This window comes from Microtus oregoni, unplaced genomic scaffold (genome assembly GCF_018167655.1).
Source record: "Microtus oregoni isolate MIOR12 unplaced genomic scaffold, Mior012 000005F_ref0000423, whole genome shotgun sequence".
Taxonomy (NCBI): Eukaryota; Metazoa; Chordata; class Mammalia; order Rodentia; family Cricetidae; genus Microtus; species Microtus oregoni.
This window is the reverse complement of record NW_024543064.1, coordinates 22,615,613-22,631,029: the sequence shown is the minus strand read 5'-3', so window position 1 is coordinate 22,631,029 and position 15,417 is coordinate 22,615,613. Positions and strand designations below refer to the sequence as shown.

Sequence of the window (15,417 nt, the reverse complement as noted above, 5' to 3'; positions counted from 1 at the left end):
CAACTGATCACTTAGTTCTCCACAGACTTTGGCTGATGCAAAGATATCTTTGTGGGCATTTTCTAGTATTCTTATGATTTTTCTCTGGGTACCTGTAGAACCTCATTGTTTCCCAAAATCCTTTCCTCCAAATGCTATCGAATGCCTTCCTGAAGTCGATGTAACAGACACAGAAGTCTTTTCCAAATTCTTCATATTTTTCTGCCAGTTGCCTCAAAGTGAAGATCTGATCAATTGTGCTCCTGTTCGCTCTAAATCCGCACTGGGCCTCTGCTAGAATTGTCTCTGTTCTGCCCTTGACCCTTTGCAGGATAATGGAGGAGAAGACCTTGCTGCTATGGCACAACAAACTAATTAATGCCCCTGCAATCTGAGCAGTCCAGCTTGCCCTTCTTCTGGTGTATGGGGATTACGACTGAGTGCTTCCTTTCTGTGAGGATCACTTCCTGTTTCCATATCTCTCTGAAGAGCTTGAGAAGCACCGTGGCCCCTGAGCCTATTGTAGCCACCTCCAGCCTCGCCACTGTGATGTCATCCACTCCTGGGGCCTTCCTGTGTTCTGCTCTCTTGATAGCTTCCTCTATCTCGCTCCTGTCAGTATTTAATATTTCCTCATCGTCCCTGGTGTCCAAGTGGCTGCTGACGTGTTTCTCTGTGTTGACAGCGTTAGGATCATTGTACAGGTGTCACACTATCTCACAGTATCTCCATCTTTGCTTTACTTCCCCTGGTTCTGTTTTTTTTTTTTTTTTTTTTTTTTTTTTTTGGTTTTTTGAGACAGGGTTTCTCTGTGGCTTTGGAGCCTGTCCTGGAACTAGCTTTGTAGACCAGGCTGGTCTCGAACTCACAGAGATCCGCCTGCCTCTGCCTCCCGAGTGCTGGGATTAAAGGCGTGCGCCACCACTGCCCGGCCCCCTGTTACTGTTAATAAATGACCTTGCCCATCTTTAATCTTCAACGCAAAAGTGGGAACTGGAGAAAGAACGGACTATGGTGTCATGAGAACACGTGGGTTTGGACAAAGGAACGAGAGAGGGGAATGACTGCTTGATCTCTGCTATGCAAATGATCTGTACATATCAACACAAAATTCAAGCAGGCCAAGCCATCAAGATGCTGGGTGTGGGAATCCCCTGACGAACAGACATGCAGCCGGTTTGACTACATTCTGGTCAGCAGGAAACTCTTAGCTAGCATCCAAAACAGCCGATCGTTTCCTAGTGCTGACTTAGGGTCAGATCTCCAACTTGTTCTGGGCCAACAGTCAACTGAAACTTAGGAGAGGCATGCCAGGCAAGACGAACTGGAAAGATCGATCGTAAACAGCTGATGAATCCAGCTGTACGGAGAGAATATCAGAGATAGTGTAAGATGAGGGAAATCATTAAACAACCCTTTACAAATACAGAAAGCAAATGGGGAAAAAATCGAAAGAGCTATGCAGGAGACTTCAAAGGAGATGCTTGGTTATGCAAAAAGGGCAACACCGTGGCTTACTGCAGAGATGATCAACCTGGCGGAAGAAAGAAGGAAGCTAAAGAGCAAACGAAGAGGCAATCAATCCGCAGGCACCAAAACACCACAACTATCCGTGCAGGGAGGTCAGGAGGAGAGCGAAGAAGGATGGAGCTGTATATACAAGGCATATGCAAAGAAGTGTTTTATTATGAAGAGGCTAGACTCCATAATAAAACACATCTTGTCTAGGAAGCTATCAGAGGGATAACTGCCAGATAAGCTCCTTAGCTGATAATAAATACCTGTTAAAAGGGCTAAAGGTCATGGCGGAGTCTGACCCACACGGTGCCTGGCATCTATCCACCGTTATAACCTTCTACCAGACACAGTCAGCCTGCAGAGTCTCTAATAAAGAGTGCTGCTGCTCACCAAGCCTTCACTATAGGTTAACAGTTGTGTCAGGGAAAGCCCCCAAAGAGGGCTAGTGGGGAGGCTTCCTGACGCCCCCACGGGAGCTGAATCTGTTTTCTGAGGGGTCTTGAAAAAGGTCACAGGTGATAAGGCACACTGCTGTCCTCAGCAAGCTCCCCATCTGGGCTTGAACATAAGGAGACTTGATCCCCCAAAGTCACTTCTAGAAATTTTCTTTGGTGTGTGTCCACGTGCAAGCCACAGGTTGACGTCAGCTTGTTTCCTTTTTTATTATGCCCTATTTGATTTTTAATTTGATTTGATTTGATGTGTATGTGTGCCATGTACCCCTAAGAGGCCAGAGAGGGTATTGGATTCCCTGGAACTGGAGGTACAGACGGTTGTGAGCCACCATGTAAATGTTGGGAATTGAGCCTGTGTCCTCTGGAAGTGGAGTCAGTGTGCTTAACCACTGAACCATCTCTCCAGCTGCAGGCTCTTTTCCTGAATTGCTTTTCTATGTCTGGAACTCACCATTTTAGCTAAAATGGCTGGCCAGCAAGACCCTGGAATTCACCAATCTCAGCCCTGGGATAACAGCTATGCTGGATTTTACATATGTGTTGGGGACCTAAACTCATGTTTGTGTAGAAAACACATGACCCACCAAGTCATCTCCCCCATAGACACCCTCCATGTCGAGGTGAAATAACTCTGTTTTGAAAGAAATAAAACAGAAGTATTTTTCTGAGCCAAATATAAGTAACTATGGCACAAGAACACCAGTTCACTGTACCCTGAACAAGTTCCACCATGGAAGGAAGGGGTTATAATAATGAATGTTCTCTTTCAGTTGTAAAAACAAAGTTACACATCAACATAGTTACCAATTATCTGGCTGAGAGCCGCAGATAAGGAGGAGCAGGCTGTAGCGCATAGGGGAAATCTCTTCTTGGGGCTCAGATGTTGTTTTCTTAGCTTCTTAGCCTTAGGGCTGGTGCAGGCGGGAGGTCTGCAGAGAAATTTATCTATTATTCATCAGATGTCAGGTCAGATGCAAGTTAACAAGGGCTCTTGAAGGAGTCAAGATGGCGGGGGGTGGTGGTAATTTTATCCTTAAGATAGCCTGTGATAATTTTATTGGAAGGGAATCAAGATTGCCTGCTGTCGTTTTATCTTAAGGGATTAAGACGGCTCCTGGTAACTCCTGGTAATCCTGTCCTAAAGGAATCAAGACAGTTCATGGTAATTTTGGCTCTGAACCTACAACATTTCGCGTCTCCACTATCACCATCCTCAGCCTGACCGACTGAGGTCAAGAAAGCAGTCTGTAGGGACTTTAATATGGTCCCTCACTGTTACAATCAGGGAAAAGATCGTAGCGGTTCTCAACCTGTGTGTCGCAACCCTTGGCAGGGTGTATCACAGAGGTTGCCTAAGACCATTGAAAAACACAAATATTTACGTTAGAGTTCAGTTCATAATCGGAGCAAAATTAGTTATGAAGTGACAATGAAAAGAGCTTTGTGTTTGGGGGTCACCATAACTTGAGGAACTGTATTAAAGGGTCCTGGTGTTGGGAAGGCTGAGTCACTGGTAAAACAAAGGAGAAAAAGGAAAGTACCAGCAGGGTTCGGCTCAGAAGGACTGGGCTGCAATGTCTTCCCTTTCCAGAAGGGGGCGCGTCGCCCATGAACACCCGGAGATGCTCTGCTGGGAAGATGCTATCACTCTACTACAGAGCCAGGACTGGCGCCTGCTCTGCTCTTTTGTTTGTTTGGTTGGTTGGTTTGATTTTTTGAGACAAGGTCTCACTAAGGAGCCTCAGCTGGCTTGGGAACTTGCTATATAGACCAGGTTGGACTCGAACTCAGAGATCTGCCGGCCTCTGCCTCCTGAGTGCTGGGATTAAAGGTGAGCAGCTCCACACCCACTCCTGCCCTGTGATTTTCATATCCTCTGGCAAGAGGGCAAGGACAAGCAAATGACAGATTCCAGCTAGAAGGACCGAGATCCAGAGGGCCAGTAGTGACCGGGGGCCTGGGGTTTCCTGAAGCTCTGAGTCCGACCCCCTCTTCAACCTTGACTCACAACTGCTGAGAGACCCACTTCTGCCTTACCCTACGAACAGGATAAGGGAAGGGACTCAAGGCTGGGCTGCCTCAAGCTATGGAGCTCAAAGGAATCACTTTTTCCTTTTTTTAAAAAAATATTTATTTATTTATTGTGCATACAATATTCTGTCCGTGTGTATGTCTGCAGGCCAGAAGAGGGCACCAGACCTCATTACAGATGGTTGTGAGCCACCATGTGGTTGCCGGGAATTGAACTCAGGACCTCTGGAAGAGCAGACACTGCTCTTAACCACTGAGCCATCTCTCCAGCCCCTACTTTTTACATTTTTGTATTAATGTGGGGGAGGGGGAACAGCGGTGACACGTGTAGAGACCAAAGGACAGCTTCCAAAAATTCTTTCTACCACGTTTTGTCTTTCCACCCTGTGGGTGTGTCCCAAGGTCTGAACTCGTACCATCAGTCTTGACAGCAAGTATCTTCACCTACCGAGTCATCTCATAGCCGTAGCCATGGAAATCACTCTTTTTTAAATTTTAAATTTACTTATTTTATTTTATATGTATGGGTATTTTGCCTGCATGTGGATCCATGTACCATATACATTCTTGGTGCCCAAGGAGATAAGAAGTGGGTGTTGGATCCTCTGAACTAGAGTTACAGACAGTTGTGAGATACTGTGTGGGTGCTGGGAATCAAACCCAGGTCCTCTGGAAGAGCACCCAGTGCTCTTAACCAGTCCAGGAAACCATCTGTTCTCTCTCTCTCTCTCTCTCTCTCTCTCTCTCTCTCACACACACACACACACACACACACACACGAGCATGAACGCCAAACCAACCTTCCTTTCTCCTCCTGGGACCCCTCCTATGTCCTCTTACCGTCATCTTCAGCCTCAAACCATGGGATTTTGGGGAAGGGGCTCAAAGGCACATCTCATGGACTTGGTGATCCAAGCTTCTGTCTGCCTTGTGTGGCTGCCTCAATTCTCCCTAGGACCTCAGATAACAGTGTCCTAGAAACTGAAATAGCAGGGGCAGTGCACACCTTTGATCTCAGCACTCAGGAGGCAGAGGCAGGCAGACTTCTGTGAGTTCAAGGCCAGCCTGGTCTACGGAGTGAATTCTACGATAGTGAGGACTACACAATGAAGCCCAAAACATCCTGGGCCCCTCACGGTGTCCCAGGCTCTCTCTGAGCGCTCAAGTGAGGCAACTGAGGCACAGAGAAGGTGAGCAACTTGTCTTCCTGCCGGTAGTGCTAAATTAAGACTGCAGTTCAGGAAAGTCTTTAGAGAAAAACAGTGAAAGCGTGTCAGGCTGCCTGTCCCCTGACCACCTTGTTCTAGAGGAAAAGCTCTATCTAGTCTGTGGCCAAGAGATGTGTGCGCATGCGTGTGTGTGTGTGTGTGTGTGTGTGTGTGTGTGTCTACCTACCAGTCCTGCCCCTTTAACCAGCGGCGACTTCTCTCCAGACTGTCCCCCTCTGACTGGCATGCGTGGGTGTGGCTTCAGTGAAGCATTTGGACCATGCCGACTGTACAGCCACGGCAGCTCCTAACCATCTCCCATCCAGTCCCACGAGACAGTCAGAACGCTCTTGCTGTGGGATAGCTAGATCCAAGAACCCCCCCACCCAAACCCTTAACAGCTCGTGACAGCTCTTAGAAGAGCAGAGCCCTGAACTAACACTGTGGGAAGGCGGCTTCCATCTTTCCCCAGAGTCTCTTTCTGGTCTCACCTCTCACCGGTTTTCTCCTCTGCCCTCATCCCCAGGTCAGTTGTCAGAATAAGTTCATTTTCTGCAAAACCTGTTTCTCTGCCTCCCTAGTTCCTCGCCCACCCTTAATAGGCAGCTATGTGTCCTTCAAGGCTAGCCTGTCGGTTGCTCCCATGTGAAGCGGTACTGACCCTCTTGGCAGAGTGAGTGGCTTCCTCTTCCGGTCTTCCCTGGCACACCTGCAGCCCTCTGTGTTAGTGACAGCCTCAGATGTGACCACTCCTTACATCTCTTACAGGGCCAAGTCTGGGTCATATGCCAAGCACCAAGCCGACAGGCAGTCGGGTTCGATGAGAATGGGCAGAGAGATGTTGCATGTGCGTTTGCATATGCATGTGTGCATGTATGCATGCAGGCCAAGGAGACAGGGAAAACGTTTAGAAAAAGCTCCAGCCCAGGCCTGGTGCCCAGATAAACAGATACTGTGTAGGAGGGTGGAGACTAGGGTGGAGTATGGGCCAGACAGGCTGGACCGTTAGGCCTCTGGGTCTGTCAGTCAAGGCAGATGGGCCCTGCCTGCTGCAGGCAGTGCTGGCATCCAGACCTTGGTGACCCCAATGACCAGAGAATATTTTGGACTGGGCCTGAGCATCACCTGCTCTCTTGGCTGCGCTTGTAGGGCAAAGGGGAGCCTGCCAGGCTGTCCACTGGTGAAGACTAAAGACGGGGACACTAGAAAAAGCTGTCCTTTCTGTGCTCCGGTCCGTATTGCCCTCTCCTCTACTTGGATGTGATCTTCCTGAGTCATCAGCAGCCAAAGCTTGAAGAATTTAAGAGATCATCAGGTTCACTCTTCCAAGGAGCTGGGCGCACTGAAGGAAAGAGACGGGCCCAAGGTCACAGTGCAAGGCAGGAGGGAGAAGTGCCACACAGTGGCCGAGCTACACAAGCTCAAGAGCCCATCTGATGAGTCTAAATCCTGGCTGTTTTGTGAGCACACATGAGAGGCCCAACGTGGCTGCTACACTGTTGTTAGGCATGCTTGTTATAGGAGATGAGGGCGTCTCTACAGGGGCTCCAGGCGCTCCAGGCGTGTCGTCCCCAGCTGGCCCAGACCTGCCCGGGAACAAGTTCCTTCCTCTGGATACCCAATGTCCTTGCTGACTGTATAGCCCCAGCAAGCTGACCGCACAGGCCTCCAGCCAACCAAGGAGTCCAGGGCAGCCCAATGGACGCCAGCTTTGGCCTTGTATCTGTTTCCTGGAACATATGTGACCCTGGATTGCTGAGTCCCCTGTCACTCAGGGAAACACAATGATCACTTGTCCTTGTGAGCCAGGCTCAACAGCCTCCTGGAACTTCCGTGATTCTTCCAGAACCCCAGGCAGCCTGTATCGGAACAGAATGCACTCTGAGATGTGGACACTGAGATACGGTGCCAGGAAAGGAGCCAGAACAGCAGGAATGGAGGCCACAGGGCCACAGACAGGGGAGGTGTTACATATTTTTTGTTTCTTTGTTTTTGAGGCAGGGTCTCATTATGTAGCTCTGGCTGGCCTAGAACTCAATATGTAGACCAGGCTGGCTTTGAACTCACAGAGATCCACCTGCCTCTGTCTCCTGAGCACTGGGATCAAAGATATGCCCCACCACACCCAAGCCAAGAGGTGTTGTTTTATAAATCATTTGCTACTTTTCTCCCTATGTGAAAAACCTAGACTTTATTGACCACTTCATACATGTATACAATGTATCTTAGTCAGAGTCAAGCCAAATCCCCATCCCAGAAGCCCCACGCTCCCCACTTCCACCTTCACCTTTTTTTAAATATTTATTTATTATGTATACAATATTCTGTCTGTGTGTATGCCTGTTCACCTCTTTTTCTAACCCACTGAGCCCACTTGGCAGTGCTGCTTGCAGGCCGATGGGGGCAGGGCCATCCATCCCAGCATGAGCAACCCACCAGCTACCAAACCCCAAAGAAAATGGCTCCCCATTCCCCCAGCATTCACCAACTGCTACTGCTACTGGCTCCTCAGCTCAGGGCGGAGCCTCATGTGTCCCTCCCCCACCCAGGCCTCAATGGTGTCCGTCCTGATTCTGCGCTGTGGGTTTGTGAGTGCAGTGGCCACACCAGGTCCAGAAGACAGTGCTTCATGGCTCCTCCCCACCCTCTGGTGCTTCCATTTTTTCTGGGCCTTCTTCTGCCCTGTTCCGGGAGCCTTGAGGGAGAAGGGGCTGATACAGATGTCCATTTAGGGCGGAGTCACGTATTGACGTACTCACGCACTCCACGGTCATGTATTCTTTACCTGCTGACCAGTTATGAGTCTCTGCACTGACTGCTGCCCACCACAGCGCCTATGTGTTTCTGAGGGAGGCTGAAAGACTATTCTAGTCTGGGTGCAGATTTGCCTTTCTGCTTACTTTACCAACACCAGTATCAGGGGTTTTGATTTTTGCCGAAGAAATCTATTCACTTCAGAGTTTAGTGAAAGAAAGAGGAATCAACAAGAGTCCCAAGCCTGAGACCTCGTTTCACCACTTTCTGGGGACAGCCAGTCCCTAAAGAAAGAAGCCTTTGATATCCAGACTGGCCAAGCAGCCCCAAGGGGCAGTTCTCACCTGGGAAAACTTGGGGCCTGGGGATGAGGTGAGAAAGGAGGACAGGAGATAAGATCAGCTGGCAGGAGGAAAGCTGAGAGGGGGTGTGGGAGGTTCCAACAGAGAGGATACTGAAGAAGGCCAGCCGGACAGTCAGATGGCTCAGTGGATAAAGGTGTTTGCTGCCCAGCAAGTCTGATGTCACAAACCAGGTAACCCGGATGAAATGAGAGACTGACCCCACAAAGCTGTCCTCTGAACTTCACATGTATGCTGCTATGCACACATGTACATCATGAATGTGCACATATTCATGCTCACACACAATAATAATAATAATAAATATAAAATAACTTGGTGTCTCTGTGTGTATGTGGGTACATATACCACATGTGTAGAGGTCAAAGGACAACTTGTGGGAGTTAGTCTTGTCCCAGACTTGATAGCTAGTACCTCTAGGACTGAGTCATCTGGCCGGTCCCAAAAGAAAAGGAAAAAAAGAAGGGGAGGAGCCAAGAGCACAGTGGTTTGCTTTGCCCTGGTTAGTTCATCAGTTATGCGAACAGTTGGCCAGGAAGGGCCCAGATACAGCAGGGAGGAAAGCAGACGCGCCCAGCTGGAGAATGGCCTCCAGTGAACAGTGAAGACAGATCCACAGATCCATCAAAGTGGGGTAAACGCTGCGATGTGGCAGCTAAGCTGAAAAATGAGTCTGAACTAAATGACAGTAGGGGCTGGGCAGGAAGAGCAAGGAGGCTGGCTGCAGAGTAAAGCATGCCACCCCTGGCACAGCACAGACAGGGTGGGATGGGCTGGGCTGTTGAGAGCCTGGGGAGGTGAGCAGGGGCCCTAGCAAGGGGACTTGTGCTATGCAACTAACAAGAGAGTCTTAAAGATGGCGTTTGTTCCACACTCCCCAATGTCTTCTGAGTAATCAGAGGGCCACCTGGGGAGCTTGATGGCTTTTACAGAGGAATAAACCCAGACCCAGGGAGGTCGTGAGGTCACCCAGCTGCCACATAGGTAACAGATGTGAGAAGGCAACAGTCTCCCTCTAGGGCCCCTAAAGGGAGAGTGGTATGTGAGCTGAAGTTCCCTGAAAGGACACCCCCTGCTGAAGAGACTGCGGACTAACTGTCCCACACTGGTGGACCTGGTGACTGCGGAAGAGTTGGAATGTTTCCCACTCAGAGCCCAAATGATCTTGGTCTGGTTTTAGTCCCTAACATCTTTGTAAGTATCAGGGGGGAAAAGTCCTTTGGAATGTCTTCCCTCAGCTGAGCACCAACCTCCACCAAAGGCTGTTGTGAGACACCCTCTGAGACCTCCAGTGAGGGAGGGCTCTCCCATCTGCTGTAGCGCACACCTTGGGTTTGATAAATACATCGTGGTGACTTTCTCTTGTTCTGTTCATGCAGGGCTGAGGAGGGGGCTAAGTGAGTAACTGTGCTTGCAGGGAAAGTCTGCCTGCCTGCGGGGGGATCTGTGATCTCAGCACTCCACGGTGAGAAAAAGGCAGAGACAAGGAATCAGCCTCAAGTGTCAGGCCGGTTTGCCTGGTGCGCACAGCATGGCAGGATGTGTGCAAGAGAACCAGGAGAGTCGACGTCCCCAAAGCTGTCCTTTGACAGACATACATCATACACAAATAAGTAAATATAAATTTTAAAAAATGAAGCCAGGCAGTGGTGGCACATGCCTTTAATCCCAGCAGCACTCAGGAGGCAGAGGCAGGAGGATCTCTGTGAGTTCAAGGCCAGCCTGGTCTACAGTGAGTTCCAGGACAGTTTGGAGGACTGTTACACAGGGAAACCCTGCCTCGAAAAACAACAATTAAAAAGGCAAAACCCAAAAAAATAAAATAAAAAAAATAGAAGCAAAAAAAATAAAATAAAATAAAAAAGCAAAACCCCCAAACAAAACAATTTATAAAATGGAAAATGAAAACACTCACATGACTACTCGCATGGTGGAATATACTATTTGGGGTAAGAGGAACCCATGTTCCCGGGACCATGGTTGCTCATATCTGATATTAAGCCATCTCACTTCTTTTTTTTTTTTTTTTTTTTTTTTTGATTTTTTGAGACAGGGTTTCTCTGTAGCTTTGGAGCCTGTCCTGGAACTAGCTCTTGTAGACCAGGCTGGTCTCGAACTCACAGAGATCCGCCTGCCTCTGCCTCCCAAGTGCTGGGATTAAAGGCGTGCACCACCACCGCCCGGCAATCTCACTTCTTTCTGAGTGCGAGTGTTGACTGAAGCTAGCTTCACTCTCTCGCCTGCCCACTCGCTCATCCAAGCACTCATCCTCTCCGTATAGCATCCCCACTCTGACGGACAATCTTCTTTGTTGTTGTGTCGTTTTGTTCTTTCGAGATAGGGTTTCTCTGTGTAGCTCCTGGGTGTGCTGGAACTCTCTGTAGACCAGGCTGGCCTCAAACTCAGAGATCCGCCTGCCTCTGCCTCCCGAGTGTTGGGATTAAAGGTGTGCACCACCACCACCTGGCTTCTTCATCTTTTTTAATGGTGTATTTATTATTTTTATTTTTTTAATGTGCTTTGCTCTTTTGCCTACATGTAGGTCTGTGTGAAGGCGTCAGAAGCCCTGGAGCTGGACTTACAGACAGGTGTGAGCTGCCATGTGGGTGCAGGGAATTGAACCCGGGTACTCTGGAAAAGTAGCCAGTGCTCTTTTTTCTTCTTCTTTTAACTGTTTTATTGAGCTGTACATTTTCCTCTGCTCCCCTTCCTTCCACCCCTTCCCCTTCTACCCTCTCCTGTAATCCCCGAGCTCCCAATTTATTCAGGAGATCTTGTCTTTTTCTTCTTTCTATGTAAAGCCATGTGTGTCTCTCTTAGGGTCCTCTTTGTTGTCTAGGTTCTCTGGGGTTGTGGACTGTAGCAGTCTGTGCTCTTAACTGATGAACCATCTCTCCAGATTCAGACACTCTTATGACAAGATTTATTAATTAACTGAAGAAAGGAGAGAAAGGAGAGAGAGAGAGCGCGCAAGCCAACGAGTCTGGGTTTTATTCTATGAGCCACCAAGAGACGGGCTGTTTTCCCAGAAGACACAGTGTCCCTCTTCTCTGAGCTGGTGTCCCTGAACAGGGAAGGACACTGTTCTTCTCGGGAAGCACCTGACACAAGCAACAATTTTCTCAGAAGCACGCTGGTGTTGAGTACACCTGTGCCTTTGTCATCACTTGTCCTCTCAGACCTAGAGCTCTTAAAGAAACAAGGAAACAGATTTCCTAGTGGCAGAAGGAACATTCTCTCCTACCTCCATGGCTGTGTTCCTCTATTCTCGTGTGTGTGTGCGTGTGTGTCCCCGTGTTCAGGAGGTTGTGGTTGCTATTCTCCTCTGAGCTTGGGTCCCTGCTGAGCTTAGCTCCAGGAATAGTAGTAGAAGGACTATTTAAAGAGAGAGAAATGCAGAGACGAGGAAACTCATCCGCAATTCTATATGGCCTCAGTGGCAAACGCTGTATATCCATCCTTTCTTACTGACTCAGGGCCAGAAGTACCTTGAGAGTCCTGGAAGGGAGAAATAAAGGAAATTACTATTCATTGGGTATTAATGTGTTGGGATTTCTATTTATTTATCTTCATTTCTCACCTCCTCCAATGTAAGAATCAAGGTCAGAGACTCATATAGGCTGGACAAATGTTCTGCCAGTGAGTTATACTCTGAGGCCATTCATTCTGCTTTTATTCCATGCTCTGAGAATCCAAAGGCCTTCCTTTATGGAGGGGCAAGGAGACCTGGCAGTCAAGGGGCTTGCCTCGGTGTTCCAGGTAGCAAGGGGCAGGTCTGGGATGTGCCAAGTGTGTTTCTTTTTAAAATGAACACAGCCATTCACTAGGAGGGTCTGCAGGACAGTGGAGAAAGAGCTAAGATTCAGTGACAGGGGGCTGGAGAGATGGCTCAGTGGTTAAGAGCATTGCCTGCTCTTCCAAAGGTCCTGAGTTCAATTCCCAGCAACCACATGGTGGCTCACAACCATCTGTAATGAGGTCTGGTGTCCCCTTCTGGCCTTCAAGCATACACACAGACAGAATATTGTATACATAATAAATAAATAAATAAATAAATATTAAAAAAAAGATTCAGTGACAGGCAGAGACAGCGAGCCCTCTGTAACAACTTCCGTTATATGGCTTAGGGATGGGCAGAAAGAGGTTCTCCATGTCTCTGGATTGATGGAGCCCTGGCTCAGCCTCTTTGGCCTCTACCTCCAGGGTCTCCCCCATGCTAGTGAACACTCTCATGTAGAGGTATCCTTGTCTAGGAAGGCCCAGGAAACAGCTGGAGACGTGGAGTGTGCTTCTTCCCACTCCCCATGGATTCAGGGATCAGCCTGTGCCACAGCCCATCCCATTGGCTCATCTCTCCTCTTCTCCTTCTTCCCAGTCCGTGGTTGCTAGACTGACCCGCCAGCAAGCCCCCCATGATGCACCTGTCTTTGTGTCTCTACCAGTGGTTAGGGGGTTACAGGCAAAAGCAACCAGGCCCAGTTCTGAAGTCCCCATGGTTGCACTATAAGCACCCAATGAGCCATCTTATCTTCCTAAGCTTTCAGTGACGTACATTTATTTATTTATTTAGAGATAGTGTTTCTCAGTGTAGCCTTGGCTGTTTGGGAACTCACTCTGTAGACAAGGCTGGGCTTAAACTCAGAGTTCTGCTTGCCTCTGCCTCCCCAGTGCTGGGATCAAAGGTACAGCGCAGCCACCACCTGGCTGTCAGTGATTATAGAAGTAGATGGATCTCTAAGTTCAAGGTCAGCCTTGTCTATGGGGTGAGTTCCTGGATAGCCAGGGCTTCGCAGTAGAGCCTGTTTCAAAAAACCAAAAGAAAAAAAGAAGGAAAGGAAGAAAGAAGAAAAAGAAAGAAAGAAATCCAGAGCTGGGTGTGGTGCTGTGTGCTTTGATCCCAGCACTCTGGGAGGCACAGGAAAGTCAGTCTCTGAGTTTGAAGTTACCCTGGTCCACACAGTGAGTTCCAAGACAGCCAGGGCTATGTAGCCATCCTGTCATGACAAACAAAAAGCACAGTTTAAATATATTCTTTCATGATCCCCAAATATCTCCCATTTGAAAGTTAAAATTGACTCAGAGTGGCTGAAGTGAATCGCTGGAGGTCACACCGTACAATTAGTACTCGCTGAGATCAGGTCCAGACACAGGGCTTCCTGCCAGCCGCTGTCAGCCAGCCCCAGCGGTCACAGCACAGCATCCCAGGGTCCTTTCCCTGGGTCTCTCCAGCTTCTCAGTCCTTGACAGAAGAGGTTCCTTCCCTAAAGCCTGTAACCTTGAATCAGAAACCAACCCCTGTCCTCCCTCCCTTGGACCCTGCTCTAGCGCTGAAGTCACAGGGCTCCAGGCCCAGCCCTGAGGCCTGTCCCTGTAGCTTTGGCAAAATTGGGCTTCTCACCCTTCTGGCAACTGGGCTCTCCAAAGGAATCAAGACCTGGGGGTAGGGAGGGGTGAAAGGACTCTTCCTCATTGGCCTCTTTCCCAGAACAGCCCGGAGGTGGGAGGAAGGGACTTCCAGGTGGACAGAGGCCCAAGGAGGCCTTGCCACACAGCCGGTGTACGGGACAGGCCCCACGGTGATGGTTCCTGCATGAATACCCTGGACCCCCTTCTAGAGGCTGAAGATCTGCGCACACCACTCCCCCTGTGTAGGGCCTCACACACTCAGAAACTCACTTAAGCCCCCTTCCTCTGAGTGGCCAGGTTAGGGCAGGCCCCGCCTGTGGTCATTAGCTGTGTGATTCCCCCTGAGTGGACTGTTTGAGCCTGTACCTTCTCCCCTGTGGTCTTTTCCAAAGCAGGGCTGGGACAAACCTGGAACTTACTTTTTTATGGTTGTGAGCCTAGCCTTTAACGGCTGAGCCATCTCTCCAGCCCTGGAACTTACTTTTTTGAGACAGGATCCTGCCCTGTGTAGCTCAGGCTGGCCTCCTACTCAGGAACCTCTGGCCTCCAGGTGCCTAAAGGACAGTTGAATCAAGCCAGGCCAGCTGCACCTGGCTGTAATCTCAGGAAGAGACAGGGGTGGGGATCTTTAGTTCAAGGTCAACTGGGCAGCACTCAGGATGTAGATTTGGTAATTATTAAACAGGAACCCGCCAAACTGAGCAATGGGCTCCACTGAGCTTTCTTTACTCACCTGTAAAAAAAAGGGGGGGGTAGCACCAGCAAACAAGGGAAAAGTTCAGTGTAACCATGTCCTGAAGCAGGCGACAATCACCACTAACATGGGTCTCATTTAATAAAGTGCTTTAAGGTGACAGGCTGAAATCAGAGGAAGGACTGACTGCGCGGAGAGCTGCAGCTTTCTGGCAGTTAAGGTGGCCGCAGCCAGAAGACCGGCCTGGATAGACAGGATTTCTGAAGGAGGTAAGCGCAGAACGACCCCAGCGCAAGCTCAGAGGTCAGAAAAGCCTGGAGCGCTTGCAGGGTGGGGAGCTGGACTGCCGGGGAGAGGGGCACCAGATGGAGACATTCCGCAGGGAGGGGCAAGCACGCGTGGGGCTAGCACGAGGGAAGCAAAGTCACGTTCTCCCGATGCAGGTGAGGCGCTGTGCAGCTCAGCTACCCAGTGTCCAGGGCGACTCCTCTCCACTCGGCGGGGAGCACGCGGGCTCAGGGGCCACTAGACCATGCTTGCTGTCTGGGCTCCAATTCGCTTCTACTTATGGTGACCGCGTCATCACCCTCCGAGTCTCCCGGCCTTCTACAGGAAGATGACCTAGGGCTAGTGAAATGGGTCAGCAGGTAAAGACACTTGTTGCCAAGCCTGATGACCCGGGACCCGCACGGTGGAAGGCGAGAAATGACTCCCACGAGCTACAATGTACCCCTCAATACGCGCGCCTACACACGCACGCACACAATAAATGTAAAACAATAACGAATTAAAAAAAAAAGTGGTTCAGGCGGCGTTTCTCAAGCTTAAGAGCGAGTTTCCTTTCGGTGTGGCTGTGGGTCGTGATTGCTCTTCTTGGGTTGCGGGGAGCGACCCGCAGCCGGGGAGGGGACGGGTTAGGTGGCGCCGACACAGGTGCCCGGCGGTTTGCGGGGGAAGGGCACCAGCTCCTAGCGGGAGTGCAAACCTGGGCTTCCTATTTCGGGAGCAAG

The 15,417-nt window shown here is 49.6% G+C and overlaps 1 long non-coding RNA gene across 1 annotated transcript; it reads left to right on the top strand.

Annotated features, from left to right (window-relative positions):
• The first annotated feature begins 14,442 nt into the window (after window positions 1-14,442).
• LOC121448210 lies at window positions 14,443-15,226 on the top strand. Its single transcript, XR_005974350.1, has 2 exons — window positions 14,443-14,676; window positions 14,851-15,226. It is a non-coding gene; the product is annotated as an uncharacterized LOC121448210 (long non-coding RNA).
• The last annotated feature ends 191 nt before the right edge of the window (window positions 15,227-15,417 follow it).